General features: G+C 44.7%; 2 pseudogenes across 2 annotated transcripts; both read right to left on the bottom strand.

Annotated features, from left to right (window-relative positions):
• Positions 1-2290: 2290 nt before the first annotated feature.
• Positions 2291-13984, bottom strand: LOC307187838 (potassium-transporting ATPase alpha chain 2-like; annotated as a pseudogene). Its single transcript has 2 exons — positions 12322-13984; positions 2291-2307 (listed from the first exon to the last, which is right to left on the bottom strand). The product of its transcript is annotated as a potassium-transporting ATPase alpha chain 2-like (transcript).
• A 139-nt stretch (positions 13985-14123) lies between these two features.
• On the bottom strand, positions 14124-15332 carry LOC307187837 (potassium-transporting ATPase alpha chain 2-like; annotated as a pseudogene). Its single transcript has one exon. The product of its transcript is annotated as a potassium-transporting ATPase alpha chain 2-like (transcript).
• Positions 15333-16259: the final 927 nt, after the last annotated feature.

The raw sequence follows: 16259 nt of genomic DNA, 5'->3' as shown, positions 1-16259 counted from the left end.
CTTTAAAGATGGCGTTGTTTCTTTCACCCGGCTTCCAACAAGTCTTTAGTATTTTGGGGCTGAGAGTTCTAGTTGTGTCATTAAGAGAGTTCTAATCAGTGGAGGGGCTGGGGTCCTGTATTTGGTGAGGATGCAGCCCAGTTCCATCACCCCCTTAGAACCTTCATCATGTTTCTTGGGTTGTCTTTTTCTGCAGACCAAGCAAATACAACTCTGCTCAAGTGCCCATTATCTGTAGGTTGAATATATACATCACTTGAATTGGACACATCAATTTAAAATGGAGTTATAAGACTAATCACTGGCACAGGGCCTCCTGCCACTTTGGATGACACTGAAAGAGTTCTCGGTCTCACATGCTACCTGGCAAAGGCACAGAGAGCTGTCTGAACCAAAGGCATCTTTTGATACCTCCTTTTCTTCCCTTGGGGGGATTTTTGGTCTTTCCATGTTACTTCTAATTCTTGCTCATTTACCTGAGTGGCCTCTACCTTGTTTCCTTCCTACTCTCTTTTTTCTGCTAATTGACAATGATTACGTTTGATCTATGTTGCAAATGCAACCAAAAGAAAAGGAATTCTCATAATATTCTTATCAAAGCAAATGAAAACAGTAAACTTGGGTATAGTTAAGAAATAAGGAAAAGAATGACAATACTCATGGTATTGAGAGTGTGGGGGGCAGGCACTCATGAACTGGTGGAAACGTAGTTTGGTCCAACCATACCAGAAGGCAATTTGGCATAGGTATCAAAAATTAATAAACTCTTACATGATGATTTTGCATCTAGGAATGTATTCTGAAGAAGTGACCAGGCAAATTCACATAGTTGTATATGCAAGATGGGGAGCTTATTACAGTGTTGTTTATAAATACCAAAAATTGGAAACACAGTAAATATTCAATAATAGAGATTTGTTGACTTAGAATAGCCATATGATAGTACACTACATAGCCAATTAGAATGATGGTCTGGATTGGATGTTATTGTTAAAACTGAGAAGAGAAGAGACTACAAAATATGTATAATTTTTATGTAAACAAAGTACTAATAAGTGCATAGAAAAAATCTGTAAGTTATGCAGATTTTGTGGGAGAGGAAATTAAGCGGGATTTAATTTAAAGGAAACTTTTCTGTTCAATTGAATTTTGATTATTTTTTTCCTATAATAAACATATATTGCTTCTTTAATAAAGAAATCACAATAGTTTAAATAGAATCATGACCATTAACACAGACTTAAATAGTGTCCAGCTGACATTTCCATCAGAATCCCAAAGTCTCTATCTTTCTTTCTCTTTAGAATAGATTTGCTTCCCAGGATTCTAGGAATGTAAAACACAAACAATTAGTTCTTCAGCAATATTATTGAGTAATCTTGTGCTGAATTTACTAATTTGCCAATGATACTGTTTTCCGCTGTTTTTCGTTTATGGCATTTCTACTTCATTTGGGCTGAAGGAAGCTGAAGAGGGATTCTTAGTCCTGTTTTCATTTTTGCATGACTGTCCTTTCCAGCTGCAGCTTTGCAGAGGAAACATTGAAACCCCAGCAGGGAGACAGCTGTACCCATCCCAATCAGTCTGCCTGGAAGGAATCACTCTTGGGAACTGACCCAAGGGCAGAAGCTCATTTCCCGTCCTCCCAGCCCTGCCACCCTGTCTCCACTTTTCTTGACTTTCTCTGAGCCTTGTTCCTGGAGGGCTTTTGGAACTGAGTTTAGGGTACCTGTAGCTTAATTCTCTTTTCCAGAGGAACTTAATTTGTCCATGAGAAACGAGTTAGCATGCAGAGCCTGGAGGTGTAAGACACTTCTGTTCTGAGATCTGGAATCTTCCTGACAGTCAAGAAAGTCCTGAAGGGTAAAGGCTAAAGGCCTAAAGGATGGAGCATTTGGTTTCTGGCTTGGGTAGCATGTTCTCTAGAGAAGGCAGAGCGATTTTGTTAAAAACAGGAAGATACACTGGTGTGGGGTTTCTGGGCTGGCGTGAGACCGGACCCTTTCTCCCCTGCAATCCTGGCCTCACACCAATGTGTGAATTCATTATCAGAGCACTTGTTAAATTCTGGGTTTCATTTAGGGCTTGGCTATGTGCAGGAGAAGAGCAGGATGGGACAGCAAGCTGAGAGGTTGGGGTGAGAAATTTGAAGGATTAGGGTAAGCTAACAGGATAGCATAAGATACAACTGGGGGTCGGGTGACATGGACCCAACTGAGCAGTGGTCCTCTAAATTGCCAGAGGAGATTGGATGGACCCCAGTGAAGGATTGCTGCTGGTGGTGTGTTCCTTACTTGCAGTCTCCATCTGCAGAAGAGAACAGAATAAGACACCAGGAAGAAAATCACGAGACATGGCAATCAGTATCCAGTGGAATTTTCTCTCCTGGAGAATTTATTTTTCAGAAGGAAAGAGGTGGTCCTGGCAGGACTGGTTTGGTTGTAGCTTTGCAGAGATGTAGAGTGATTAACAAGAAGACACACGGGGAGGGAACACTAGTTACCACCCTGGCTGCTTTTCATCCCAACCCTCTCCTCTGCTAGGAGAATTTACCACTGTGTGAGTCTTAGGTATGAAGCGTGGCTCTTGTCCCCCCATAGGAAGCTCAAAGAATCAGAACCCTATTCCCCTGTGACCCTGGAGGTTATGCAATGTTCAGTGCTCCCACTGGAGGACTAAAGTCTCAAGAAGCTTGACAGAAAGAAGCAGGGACAGTGTAGAACTCGTTCTGGTGGTGGTGACTCCCAGAGTCCAGGGTCTAGTGGTAGTGATAGTGCAATGGTGGTGGTGCAATGGTGGTGGTGTCCCAGGACAAGTGACAGTAAGAATGGCACCTTAAGCAGATGGTTTCTGAGGCATAAACTTGGCTATTCTTCCTGAAGAGCGGAATTATCTGTCCTTCCTGTTGATTCTTTGAGTTACCCAATGTTGTTCCATTAGCTTCTTTCCTGAGGATGAAACAAGCAGAATCACCTTTAGCTCATTTCTATAATTTGTAACCAAGAACCTGGACTGGTATATTCTTGAACATGTTAATCTTTTCAAGAACAGAAACTTGCATTCCCAAATGAGAATATATCATAACCCTTTTCTTCCTTCCTTCCAGGTGTCCCACTGGGACGACTTGTCACTGGAGGCCCTGATCCTATCCTATGCCCCAATTGTAAGGTGGGCTTTGGAGAGTCTAGGTATTTTGAGCTGTGAGTTTTAGGATCCCTGGGGTTTTCCTGGTTGTTGAGAGGGTTTATGTAACAGAGATAGGCTAATCTTAACTTGTCACCGCTACTGACCAAACAAAGATTTATAGAAATCAGCCATGTATCATTCAGTCCCAGGTTCCACCCAGACTATAGCAAAAAGATGATTCAACCAGAGATATATCAACTCCACCTCCTTGAATAATACCATCTTGCATTTATGTGGGGCTGTTAGCTTTTCAGACCTCTGTTTAGTCTGCTCTCTCATCAGATCTGGGAGAGCAGTAGGCATGGAACAGTAGTTACTTTTTTTTTTTTTTTTTGTGGTACGCGGGCCTCTCACTGTTGCGGTCTCTCCTGTTGTGGAGCACAGGCTCCGGACGCGCAGGCTCAGCGGCCATGGCTCACAGGCCCAGCTGCTCTGCAGCATGTAGGATCTTCCTGGACCGGGGCACGAACCCACATCCCCTGCATCTGCAGGCGGACTCTCAACCACTGCGCCACCAGGGAAGCCCCACCTATGTCTTTCGATGTGGTCCTCTCATTATAGTCCCAACACTAGAGCAATTCTTGGCAGTTGGTTATTAAACAAAATACTTGAACTTAATTTTTCTTCCCCCTGGCCCTGATGGAGAAGCTGATGAACTTGGCATTGGGAAAGATGGACATGGAAGGCAATATGGAAAACAGAAAAAAAAAGTCATGACTTTGGATCAGACAGGCCTAGAGTTGCTCAGTTAACAGGCTAGATTTTTCTAACTCACACTGTGACTTTGGAAAGTGACTTAGGGTATAGCTGGAGCTTTCGCGTTTGCAAGTGACAGAATCCCAACTCAAACCGCCTTCATCAGCAGATGTATTGGATCGTGTTCCTGGGAATGATGTGGTGGAGTGTGCGTCAGGCGTGTCTGATTTCAGAGGGTCAACACTCTCGTCAGCCTGCTCCTTCCAGTTTTGTTTTTTTGTTTGTGACGGTTTGGTCTAAAAGGCATCCTCAGTGGTCTGAAAGCATGTCCACTTCAGTGACTCCCATATCTGAGTCTCCTTTCAAGTGTTCCCCTGCATTCTGCTATGGTCTGTCCCTCCTCGTCCATCTTGAGACCATCAGGGAGTCTCCAAGGGCCTGGGTTCTTATGACCCTGACCCTAGAACGTGGGGCAGAGGGAGATGGCATTCCCTGAGATCCATCTAAGCTCTTGCTACCATCTTGCCCTTTCCCCCTATTTTGCACTCAAAGCATGCTGTTCTACTGGGGCCGACTCCTGGTGACCCGACGGGGAGCTGAGCTGGATTTCTAATGTGGTGATTGGAAACAGAGATGCAGTGGGGAGTTGGGGAAGAGGGAGGTGGCTGATTCAGGAAAAGCAGCCAGTTCTGCTGGGCCAGTCTGCTGCCTGGGGTGGTATCTGAGGCTGGGATCTGGACACAAGTCTGTCTCCCATCCAGATTTCTGCAGTGGGAACAAAGTGACCTGGTCCTTGTCTGTCCAAGCCTCCATGCGAGTGGTTTCTGTCAAGTTTTGTAATGTGAGAGCTTCTCTGGAGGCCGAGGCCTTTGTGCTTAGCTGCAGGTTGTTGAGACGCCATTTCCAATCATTTTAGCAAGTGGATTGGCTTCCAGATTGACAGCCTTGGAAACCGGATTCCTCTGTTTGTCCCACAAACAGGTATTGCCTGTGGATTGCAAGCAGACGCAGAACACGGTGTCCAAGGCCAACTCCTGATTTTCTACAGTTTGGGGTGGGTGTGGGAGGGTGAGGAAACATGTGAAGAGCCCAGAAAAATGATGTCTGTAACCCAGAATTAATAATGGTTATGAAAACTCAGCCACCTGCCTTAACTTCCCCCTGAATAAGATGTTTCTAAAGTCAAGTAGCTGAAAAGTGACATTCAAACAATTTCAGTTCTAACTCATCCATCACTTTGAGGCTGCCCTCCAAGGACAGAGCTGATGAGAAGCAAAGAATGTTTCTGCCCCTCTTCAGGCAATAGAGACAGGAGAGAGAGCCCAGCCCTCACCCTTCCTTCCAGGTGTACATCTGAGAATCTGGTGAAATTGGTGCTAGAATTTCAAATGGATTGTCTTGTTTAATTCTTACCACAAGAAGAAAGACAATAACAACAGGAGGATCTATGGTTTATTAAGCACCTACTACGCACCAGATGCTTTATACATATAATCTCTAATCCCCAAACACTCTTGCGAGGGAGTTGTCATTACCCTCATTTTATAGACGAAGGGTCTGAACAAAGAGTCTAGAAGAAGTTGTCACTTGCCCAAATTTACATGACTCAGAAATGTTGAGACTGGGATCCAGGTGGACATATTTTCACTTCAAGTCAGGAGTGCTTTTCCCCATGGTGCTCTGGGCAGACTCACGATCTCCATCTTCCCCCAGATCCAGGACAGGTCAGGATCAGGGAAGAGAGATGTCCACTGCTCACCCAGCTCTTGGCTTCTTCCGTGTACAGCTCTTGGCTGGAATCCATTGTCCTGGTCTACCGCTTGGCTGGGAGAGGAAATGGATTAATTTGTCTTCCAAACCTCAGAAAGGTAGAGGTGGTTGGGCAGAGGGATGCCAAGGGAGGAACCGGGGGTGGAGATGGGAGGTGAGAAATTGGCTGTGTTGGTTTAGAGGACTGTTTACAGATATTTCTCAAGGTGAGGGGCATGTTCACTCGGTCTTTCCTGTGTTCTTGGAGATGATGGAGGCCTGGTCTAGGGAATTCTCTTTAAAAACAAAATTTACAGGTATTAAAGGTTTCTGATTTCTCTGATGAAGACTGGTCAACAGGGCTCGGTCAGATTCACTTATATCTCAGGGTTGTAAGAGCATTTTACAACTGTGCAGCTGCCCTTTTAGCCACCATCAGTGGTTCTGGTGTCCCCAGAGAATTTGGGGGAAATCTCCCAAAGGCCCCATATGGTTGGGAGGAGTCAAGGAGCCCTGGGAAGAAATGTAAAGCCATTAACCAGAAAGATGTCCTGAGCCAGGAGCTCAGAGACAGTGATAGGAAATGGTTGCAGATTTGGAACCTGGGGCAAACTTCACCACGAGGGACAAAATCTTCAATGCTTGCTGATGGGTCAGCACGTTGGACCAGTCCAGCCCTGTCTGCCACTTTCCCCACTCCCAACCCTGCCTTCTGCTTTACGACTCGTGCTACCTCATGGCCCCAGTCTCCCCATTGTACTAGCCTGAGATGACCACAGTCCCCTTAAGTAGTGGTGACAGGGAGAGAAGTTTCAAGGACAGTCAAAACAAAAATAATGCTCCCCAGAGGGTGGACTCCACACCAGGCATGCAAAGTGCTTTATGTACATTAACTCTAACCCTCTGCAGAGAATGAACGTCCATTTTACAGTACCAAGATTCAGAGAGGTTAAGCGACTTACTCAGGGTCACATAGCTAGGAACAGAGTCAGAATCCAAATTCAGGTCTGATGGGTTCCAGAACCCACAGCAAAGAAGACAGAGTAGAAGTGGTCTTTCTAGTCATGAATACCAACATCACTGCTCAGTTATCCCTGTGCTTGGTGTGATCTGTGGGATTCTGCGCGCTGGGTGCTGTTAGCCCCAGGTGGAGAAGCTAGAGCATAGAGATTTTGAGTGAAATATCTACGGTCCCAAACAGGTCAACAGAATAAAGCAAGATGTGGGTGGTCCATTAATTCATTCCCTCTTGGCAAAAACTGCCAAGAGATCCAATCGATTGCATGAAAAATATCAACTCAGGGAAACACGTCAGTCAAACTGATAAAGATGTCAAACATCAAGACACATGTTTGTCTAGTGAGCCAAGTGTAAGAAATGTGGGTGGGTGACGTCTTCGAATGCTGGCCTGGGTGGTGCTCCTATTCATAGGATCACAGATTCCAGAGTAGGGACAGATCTGGAAAGTCAGAGGGCCCAGCCCTTACTGCATCCCTGCCAAGCCATCGCCCAGCTCCTGCCCAATACGCACAGTGAAGGGGAATTCACATTTTCAGGGCCTGTGAATTCTGCTTCTGGACATTCTGACTTCTGGTCAATAGAAGTAGAACTTCAGTATTCTCAGCCTGAGTTCCTTTAGATGCAAATGAGGCCACCATAAGAGTCAAACACTTTGGGACCCTTTGGGAATGCCCAGTGGTCTAGCCACTTGGGAATACAGGTTGGCCATTTCTTATAAAGTTAAATATATGCTTACCATAGGGCCCAGTGGTCCCACTCTTAGGTATTTCCCCGACGACAACATTTGTCCAGACTAAAAGTTGTAGGCGAATGCTTCATTCTTCATCATCCAAAACTGGAAACAACGAAACATCAACAACAGTAGTCCACCGATTGGCAGATGGATAAACAAACTGTGGTGTGCCCATACCTGGGATAGTACTAGCATAGCAAGAAAAAAAGAACGTAGGACTGATAGGTACAATGTCATGAATAAATCCCAAGAGCCTTACCTAAGGGAGAGAAATCACACTCAAAGGCTACATATGCTATGATTTCATCTATAGGACATCCTGGAAGAGACAACAAACAGAACGTATACATATATTGGGACAAAAGAGACGGGTGGTTGTCAGGGGCTGGGGATGCAAGCGAGGTACTGACTTCACAGAGGCTGAGGGGATGTTTCGGGGGATGGAAACGCTCTGTATCTTGATTGTGCAGGTGATTTTACAATTATGCGCTTGTGAACATTTATTAAATTGTACATCTTAAAAAGCTAAATTTTAAGTCTGACTTAAGGATAATATTAAAAGAAGATACAGATACAAAATTGAATCACTGGATGGCCTCCATCTGTGTGGCTGCAGAAGCTTGGTCCTCATGGTGAGAATGGTAATGAGAGGACCCCTGCTCTGGAAATCTACAAGGGCTCCCGTCCACGAGGGCCTGAATCCATGGAGCCGCTGCCAAAACCTGGCCACTACTCTCTACTCTCTGATGGGCCAATAATTCTGATGTTCCAGCAGCTCTGTCCGGGGCTCTATCTCTGAAGCTGCATTTGGTCTGAAGTCTGTCAAGGCCTTTCCACCCCAGGCTGCTGATGTGCTCCTTGTGCTCCAAGCTTCTTTTTTTTTTGCGGTACGTGGGCCTCTCACTGTTGGGGCCTCTCCCGTTGCGGAGCACAGGCTCCGGACGCGCAAGCTCAGCGGCCATGGCTCACAGGCCCAGCCGCTCCGCGGCATGTGGGATCTTCCCGGACCGAGGCATGAACCCGTGTCCCCTGCATCGGCAGGCGGACTCTCAACCACTGCGCCACCAGGGAAGCCCCAAGCTTCTTGATTGTAATTTTTTTTTCCTGCCAAGATGGAAATGGTTTCTTTTTCTTGGTTGTCTACTCCTTTGCGGTTCTCTCTGAAGAATTGCTTGTGTCCTTACATCTCATGGCTTTTTTAATGTTTACACAAGACACTTTGCTCTTTATACACATGTCACCAGGGTGCCTGGGACTGAGGCAGATTAAAGCAAGGCCACCACCATGCTATTCCCAGTACCTCCACTCTCACCCTTGACGCCCAGACCCTGGGGCGATGTCCAGCACTCCAGGGTTTTTCTACCCTCGTTGCAGATTCTCCTTTGCTTCTTCCTTTCAAATTTAGCTTCTCTTGGCATGTGCTTCACGCACACCCCAAATTCAGCATGCCCTTTTCTATGTCTGAACACCAAGTTTTTCTACGGCTCAAGTTCTTTCCCCAGAATATTCTAACACTCTATGCAAATTAGTGTTGTAAATAAATTTTGGGCTTGGAGGAGTATACCTAACTTCAGATGTTTGCGATAGTTCAATTCTAATTTTGGCTAAAACCTTTTTTTGTTTTTTATTATAGTGAAGATGTTTTTGCCTCTAGCATCTTCTGTGTATTGTCCCCATTCTTCTCCTCTTCTGCTGAGCTGAGCAAATCTAATGCCGCTTCTGGTGACAGGGCTTCAGCTACTTGAAGACAATGGTCATGTTTTTCTGGACTCTTCTATCCAGGCTGGCTTAGCAAGAAGGCCATGTCTGTTGAGAAGACTTCATCTGGAGCCCTGAACTAAGACGTGGACCCTGGATGAGAGAAGAAAATAGAAAAAAAGAGAGGGAGAGGTGGCTCAGCAAAGGACAAGCAGAGGCACCCACACCAGCAGCCCCGGAAGAGGGACAGCCCTGGACCCACCTTTGCTTCCTATGCAGGAACAACCTGTCCTTGCCACATCATTACTGAGCAAAAAATCTCCTTCCCATCAGAGAATCTGGAGTGAAATGATACTACCCCTGAAAGTTTTCCATGGAGTTATTGGCATGTTTTCGAATAAATTATTTTTACTTTTTGGCCTCAAAGTGAATTTAGCATCTCCTAGGAGTATCAGCTTAGGCTGGATTTGGGGTAGAGGCTTAGAAGGAGGAAAAGTCCTGGCTTTAATGGAAGAAACACCCCAGACATGTGGGGAAAAGACCCAAAAACGAAAACAGAGAGGCGTAGTGTACCCAGCCCTCCTCAAAGCACCTGGGAGTTGGCACTGTGTGTGCAATTCTGGTGCTCAATCAAGGTTGAAATATAACCCAAACATTGGTGAGTCCAGGGGCCAACTCCCTACATTTCTGGAATGGTCTCACTGAGAATTAGAAATACCCTTTATGGATCAGAATTCCTCTTAGTCTTTACCACCCAGGCTGCCTCTTCTGTCTTTATTGGACAAGACCGACCCCATTCTGAGCGCAGCAATGTTGTCTGAGCACAGATGGAGACCCCCTTTCCTCCCTCTTCAAAATTCTTTCCTGGAGAGGGCTCTGTGTGTATTTGGAAGAAATATTTTGAGTCACTATGGGTGCAGGGTGACACCCAAGGGTATGCTCAAGTAACAAAAGAGGCCTTCGGAACTCGTGTGTGTAGGACAAGGAGGGGGATTTGTGGTGTTCCTGGGAGGGGAGAGAGGAGAGAAAAGAGTAGAAAGAGGTGAGAGAGAAGCCAGGATATGGAAGAGACCTGGAGGGTGCTCCTAACTCCTGGAAGGTTTAATGTATAAGTAAGTTATTAAACTCACATTATGGACTTAGGGATGAGTAGACTAGAGAAGGGTTGAATATTGTGCCTAAACTTGAGGGGTAGAGGCCAGAGACTGTGGCAGGGATGCAGGAACTATCAGTCTGAACCTGAGTTACATTTGTTTCTTTGTTTATTTCACCCATTGAACTTGAACTCCTTTCTCTGGTGGCTCCACCTTTGCATTTCCAGTGCCTAACACACTGCCTGAAACATAAAAGGCCCTCAATCAATGTTGTTTAAAAGAAAGAAGGATGGAAAGATAGGAAGTAAAATCTTCTAATTTTGCAAGTAATAAAGAGTAAAAGATAATTGAGACTGTCTCAGAAACTTCAAAGATAATTGAGCCTGTCTCAGAAACTTCAAAGTCTCAATATTGATTTCTTATAAAGCTTTCTGATTCATTCAAAGGAAAAAGGGATCTGTTAAACTTCTCTTAAAACATTGTCTCTTTTATCTTGACACTGTCTCTTCTTTAAGTCCAGCCCAGAGGCACCTGCTCCTTGAAGCCTCTTCTATGTCCCTGACTGGACATCATGGTACATGGCCTAGAATCACGGAAAATTAGGATTGAGAAGGGACATTAGAAGTCACGTACAGGGACTTCCCTGGTGGTGCAGTGGTTAAGAATCTGCCTGCTAATGCAGGGGACACGGGTTCGAGCCCTGGTCTGGGAAGATCCCACATGCTGTGGAGCAACTAAGCCCATGTGCCACAACTACTGAAGCCCGCATGCCTAGAGCCCGTGCTCTGCAACAAGAGAAGCCACTGCAATAAGAAGCCCACGTACCGAAACGAAGAGTAGCCCCCGCTTGCTGCAACTAGAGGAAGCCCACACACAGCAAGGAAGACCCAATGCATCCATAAATAAATTTTAAAAAAAGTTCACTATATATTAAAAAAAAAATCACTTACAGATAATCTGATTCCTGGATCTTTCTTATGTCACTTAATACTTTCTATCTTTGTTTGTTTTCTAAAATGTCTTTTACTTTATTTTTTATTTTATTTTACTTTTTTTTACATCTTTATTGGAGTATAATTGCTTTACAATGATGTGTTAGTTTCTGCTTTATAACAAAGTGAATCAGTTATACATATACATATGTTTCCATATCTCTTCCCTCTTGCATCTCCCTCCCTCCCAACCCCCCTATCCCACTCCTCCAGGCAGTCACAAAGCACCGAGCTGATCTCCCTTTTACTTTAAAATGAGGTCTCTCTGGGCCTGTCAACATAGATGTTGTTCCACACATGAATAAACCTAAGTTGAAAGCATGAAACATGATTGGCATAACGTTGGTGCTGGAAAGTGCTTTGCAAATGTTTTACAAGAAATAGATATTACTATTTCAAACCAATATGGCTTCCTGGTGAATGAAAGACCCTTTTGTTCAGTACAGCCCCTTGAGTTAGGATATGCAAAGTGGACTTGGAGTTTGGATTTGGAGCAGGAATTGGAAGAAGTCCAACTGCCGTTCCAGTAATAGGGGAGAAGAGGTGAGGCAAAAATGGATGCACCAGTGAGATGCTGAGAGTTGGGGGTGAGGGGTGACATGGCAGGGAAAGTACGCTCTGGCAACATCTGAGACTCAAAGTGGGGCATGTCCATGTTCTCATGATGTAACCTTGCCCCCTTCTCCATTTCCTGCAAACCTTGAGTTGGATTTTTGAGCAAAGTGGACAGTTTCCCCAGGAACTCATAGACATCTTGAGAAAGGCATTGATCTTCAACAGGATGTACAATAGAGGTATGAGAAATCCTACCTAGAGCTTAAAAGCAGGGAGACCCCAGCAGATATCTGGGTTACACAAGATTACTTAATATCTTGGAAATCTATGTATATACAAATAAGTGTTTCTTCTCTACATCATCACCTTGAAATTTACATATTTAAAAACTGGAGATAGAGATAAAATTTATACATAAATAGTCAAATCTCAGCTGTAAAGTACAAAACATCAATTGAGTGCCTTTCATATAGTTTTTGTCTTTCTCTGGTATAAATTTGGATGATGTCATTCTTACACAAGAGAACTGAAGATCATCACCAATGTGAAGTGGGGACACTTGGGCAAAAAGATGGTGTTAGTGATATATTATCCCAACAGGTTCCACAGTAAAGTCTGATAAAAAGTTTTCACACCTCATTATACACCCAAAGCAGAATATGGATGTGGCATATCTACAAACCAATCCTGAGCCAGGAGCCTGGTGAAATCTAGGACTGTGACACTTCCAGTGCCATAGGAGAGAATTACTGCTATGATAAGCTGTGAGACAATCCCTAGCCAGATGGCTTTATTTCTGGAAAGACCTTGTTGGAAGATGAAATTGCTCCAGGTCTTCTTCATGATCAGATATGCTATTTGGTAGTTCATGATGCCAGTGAGAGCAGCTGTGTAGCCTGTACATTATAGGTATTTCCCCTGATACCTCGTCCATTCTTGTCCATAACAATCGTCCCCGTCGTTCATGCTGTTATTCCTCCATTGCTCCAGAGGTTAATGACATTGCTGGGCCTAAATCTCCTCCGTGCATACATGGTGACATAGACAACGAAAGCTCCTGGGCTTGCATGAGGCCAGTGTGTTGGCAGGACTACATGGCAAGTGACTTGTTCACTAATCTGTCCATTTTCTTATGGTGGGGTTTCTGGTTCAAAATGACACTTTCAGCTTTCCCATAGGATAGAGCAACAAGGGAGTTAAGTCTGTGCCCAAATTGATGAACAAGATAGTGATGATGCCAGTAATCAGGGAAAGCCCGACAATAGTGTAAATCAAAAAAATGCAAAGTTTGGCAATGCTCTGGGTCAGAGTATAAGCAATAATCTTCTTTAGGTTGTCAAAGATGAGGTGGCCTTCCTCTACCCTGTGGTTACAGACGCAAAGACATCACTGTCATCCAGTAAGACTGTGTGGCCTGCACTTTTGGATCCATTAGAACCTGCTACCCTCATGGCAATCCCAACATCTGCATTCTTTAGAGCTGGAGAAGCGTTAAGTCCATCCTCTGTCACGGGAACAAGTGCATCTGTCTCTGACAGCCCACATCAGTGATTGGCTTCTGCTGGAGGGATGTCTGAGCAAAGGTGGTTTCCAAGTACTTGGTTAAGAGCTCATCCAAGGTGCTCTGGATTTATGTCCTTCAGCTCCATCCTGGACATCACAGTGGCTTTACCCTATTTGTGTACTTGCTCCATAGCAAGGTTGAGGCTTTTTCAATGTCTTTCACCATCTATCTCACTGTTGGCTGAAATGATACCTGGCAATAGTGTTGGCTGTGAAGGGATGATCACTTGTGACCATAACAACCTTGACCCCAGCACTCTGGTATTTGGAAAGTACCTCAGGCACAGTGGACCGAAGGGGATCAGTCCTTGACAAGAGCCCACAAATCAGAAACTGGAGGTGGGAAAGGTCATGACATCTGTCAAATGAGTAGGCTTCTGGGAACTTGATTGCTGGCAGGAAGAGGTGACAGAAACCCAGAATGGGGCTCCTCCAGAACCCCTAACTCCATGTACATGGTGTGGAAGGCCTTAGCTGTGCTCTTGACCAGAGGCTGCTCTAGGACATCAATAATGATGGTGCTGCACTTCTCTAGGATCTTCTCAGGGGCCCCTGCATCATCGTGAGGCAGCATCTGTCACTGGGGTCATCCGTCTCATGTATGAGGGCTGAAATTTGTTGGTAGAATCAAAAGGGATTCCAGGCACTTTGCAGTCTCATTTCCTAATTTCTATCACATCCCCCAAAATGACCTCTGAAAATGACCTCCAACCACAACTTTCTCCATGATGGTTTCTCGTGTCCTTGTTTGAACTCAACTTGGTTATGCAGTGTTATTATCTGAATAAGGAAGCCCAGATTCCAGAGCTTCAGGCAAGGAGTTGTTTTTTCTGTTCGTCATGTGTCAGCCACATAGATCTGCTTGTCACACCGCACATGGGTTCCATTGTGAGTCTGAGGGTTGGTCTTGTCAGAGCAAATGATAGAGGTGGAACTGAGGTCTTCACTGCTTCCAGGTTCATCTCCAGGCAGTTCTTGGCCACTTGTTTTTATGTCATTAATGGAGTGACAGTGACAATCACCAGGAGGTCCTCAGGTTCATGGGCCACAGTGACACCAATGAGGAAGGTGGTGGAGTCCAGGACATACTTCATGGACACTGTGATAATAAAGAAAAGGATGCTGGTGAAGTGGTCACTTCTGCCACAATACAAACAAACGAAGTGCTCAATCTCAGTGGCAATGGCTGTCTTCCTATTGCCAATTCCTGAAGCCATTGAGGCAATCTGTCTGTGTTGGTGATTGTGCCAGTTGCCACACCTTTAAAATAAGTTGTAGAAGAGAAGCCAGTGTTCTTTGTTTCAAGGGGATTGCCATGAGTAAAGTCACGGGAACAGGAGTGGGGCTCAGACCTCCTAGTGAGAGATAAATTATCTGTTTTAGCTCACTGAGAAGCCAGCCACCTGATATCCCTAGGAATTTGGTCTCCACCCTTAATCTCCACCATGTTCCGGACCATTAGCTGCTCTTCAGGGATTGTACTCTCCCTTGCATCCCAGATGACAAAAACTTGGAAAGGAATAATTTACTGAATCTTAACATGATGTTGGTGCTTTTCACTTATTGGAAATAAGCAAATATCACCCCAACCAGAGCAAGCACAGAACCCAAGTACACACTATCTAAGCATGCACACTTATCATTGGAGTACTGAATTCCAAATGCAAGCCAGCGTAGGACAGCTCCTGTCCATAGAAGGATGGGGAAGCCCCACACCATCTACTGAGAAATTTGACAATCTCTCATGTTTCTTTGAAAGACCTGAGTGTACTGGGGCTGTCCTGAACCAAAAGCTCTTCAGCTCTCATGCTGGACAGCACTGTATCTCATTTAGACCATAGTTCTCTTCCAATTCCTTATTGCTCAATTTCTGATCAACTAGGTGAATTCTTTCTTGGGTTCCTCTTTCTAGTGATTCTTTATGAGTTCCTAGCAGTTGTACTTCAGGATCTGGTACTTCTCCTGGCCATCCCTACTGGGTGTTTTCTCTATGTCTTTAGTTCCACTGAGCTTCACAGAGTAAGTTTTTGGTGTTGTTTTGCCCATGATGCTGATGACATGGGTGCTTGTGGAATGAAGTTGGTCACAGAAGGGCACAGTTCCAGGGTGTGAGCTGTACTAAGGGCCTGGAACTCAGGGGTCCAGCTGCAGTAGTTTGAGGTGGGAGACCTGAAGGGCCAGTCTCAGACTGGACCCTGCGCTGCTGAAGCCCAGTGGGTTCAGTGCCTGCTCATAGTTTTCTATCTTATTTCTGCTCATTTAAAAATCTACTCTACCAGGTTGAAATCCTCCTGAGAGCAGAGCCTGTGTTTGTTTACCATTGTATTCTCAACACATGGGGATTCAAAATAGATATTTGTTGAATGACTAAATGATCTCATAATTGGGGACCTGTGGGTTTTGGCCATCTCTTGACAAAGTAATATTAGCCTCTGACTAGAAGAGATAAAGCCTGGACGAATGTGCTTCATAAAGAGAGGGACTTGAACCAGGTAGGCATTTCTTAGCTGAAGCCTCTGGAAATCTTTGCAGGGAATGAGGTACACAAGTCAATCTGAGCCTCAGTTTCTGCATCTGTAAAGTCAGGATGAAAATAGGGGAAAGGCAATATTTACCTCTTGGGGTTGTTAGAATTAAATGAGATAATGCACATAGAGCACTTAGAACTATTCCTTGTACTTAGTAAGCACTCAAATTTAGTTATTAATGTTAATATTACAATACATGATCATAATAAAAAAGTAATGTCTTGTAGGGACTCTAGATCCCGTAGCTCTATTTCATTCTATTTGTCAACTATTAACTGCCTATGACACATGAGAAATTGTGGAGGAGGACAAACATTTGTCTGATTTACCATAACTTACTAACCCAGAGATGGTTAGCCACCAGCAGCATCATCTTTGTCCCTGCAGATAGAGTGCTCATTCTAGCTCACGATGACATTTTTGGTAGTTATTGACTTTGGAAGGT

Source organism: Stenella coeruleoalba (assembly GCF_951394435.1).
Source record: "Stenella coeruleoalba genome assembly, chromosome: 6".
Lineage (NCBI taxonomy): Eukaryota > Metazoa > Chordata > Mammalia > Artiodactyla > Delphinidae > Stenella > Stenella coeruleoalba.
The sequence above is the reverse complement of the archived record's forward strand: the minus strand, read 5'-3'. Positions and strand labels throughout refer to the sequence as shown.